At 34.8% G+C, this 1233-nt stretch overlaps 1 protein-coding gene across 1 annotated transcript in view; it reads left to right on the plus strand.

Annotated features, from left to right (window-relative positions):
* The window catches only part of SYT10 (synaptotagmin X), a 122993-nt gene that overhangs the window by 31734 nt on the left and 90026 nt on the right, over positions 1-1233 (plus strand). The window lies entirely within an intron of this gene.

Raw genomic sequence — 1233 nt, forward strand, 5'->3', positions numbered from 1 at the left:
AGGTTGAATCAGTTGGAGGTTGAACCACTGGCAGTTTTTTTACTCAGCCATGCCAGTATCTTGAAGCCTCTATAAAAACCCCAAAGGATGGGGTTTGAGAGCTTCTATGTTAAACATGCAGAAATTTGAAAACAGTGTGCTCTGAGAGGGCATGAGAGCTTTCTCAACACTTTGCCCAATGAACTCTTCAATCTGGCTATTCCTGAGTTATATCTTCTTTTAATAAACTGGTAAATAAACAAGTTTCCTGAGATCTATAGGCTTGTCTGGCAAATTAATCAAACCTAAGGAATAGGTGGTGGGAACCTCCTCCAATCTTTTGCCAGTTGGTCAGAATCCCACAGGTGACAACCTGTGTTTGCTACTGGCATCAGAAGGGAGAGGGACAGTGTGTTGGGACTGAACCCTTAACCTGTGGAATTTGATGCGACCTCCAGGTAGTCAACCATCAGAATTGAGTTGAATTTTAAGAACACAATTGGTATCCAGAGAATTGTTTGTGGTTTGTGAATCACCCCTCCTCCCACACACACATTGAAATTGGGTAAAAGAACCTAAAAACAGGGGGTATTTTCAGTTATAGACTGAAAACTGTTTCTGTCCTTTCTCCTATCCCACATTGTCCTGCCGTCTCCTTATATCTTGGCTTTAGCTCCAACTGAGCAGAACTTAGCCACTGAAGAAGTTAACTGGGTTAAAATATCCAGAAAAAATATGTAAGTGGGGCTTAAAATATATGAAGATTATGAAGCAAATCATAGGCTTCCTTTATTTCAAAATTGTAGTTAAAAATCAGGAAGCATATTGATTTTATATTTTTTTCCCTTTTACTCAAGTTATAGTGCTAAAAATAAACTACAAAATATAAAATATGATCACACATTCCTCACCAATGGAATATAAATGGAAATTATAATCTATGTAGCTTTAGCTTCAATTGAAAAATGAAGGAAAAATTAATTTCTGTATATATAGCATGTTAAAATTAATTTTTATTCATATAATTAAGAAGCAATAAAAACTTAGAATTATTTCAATTTCTGAATGGATTTGCATCAGCAATAGATTGAGAATTAAAGCAGAACCATTTTGTCTCACTAATTACAGAAAGATAAAACTACCAATCATTTCCCTATCAGGTCAATGAAAATAAAAGTAAAATAATATTTCTCTGAAATTGTAGGAACTGGTAAACTTACATGATGTTTTTATTAGTGAGTCTGTGTTCTGTTT

This window comes from Bison bison, unplaced genomic scaffold, assembly GCF_000754665.1.
Source record: "Bison bison bison isolate TAMUID 2011002044 unplaced genomic scaffold, Bison_UMD1.0 scf7180017864468, whole genome shotgun sequence".
NCBI lineage: Eukaryota > Metazoa > Chordata > Mammalia > Artiodactyla > Bovidae > Bison > Bison bison.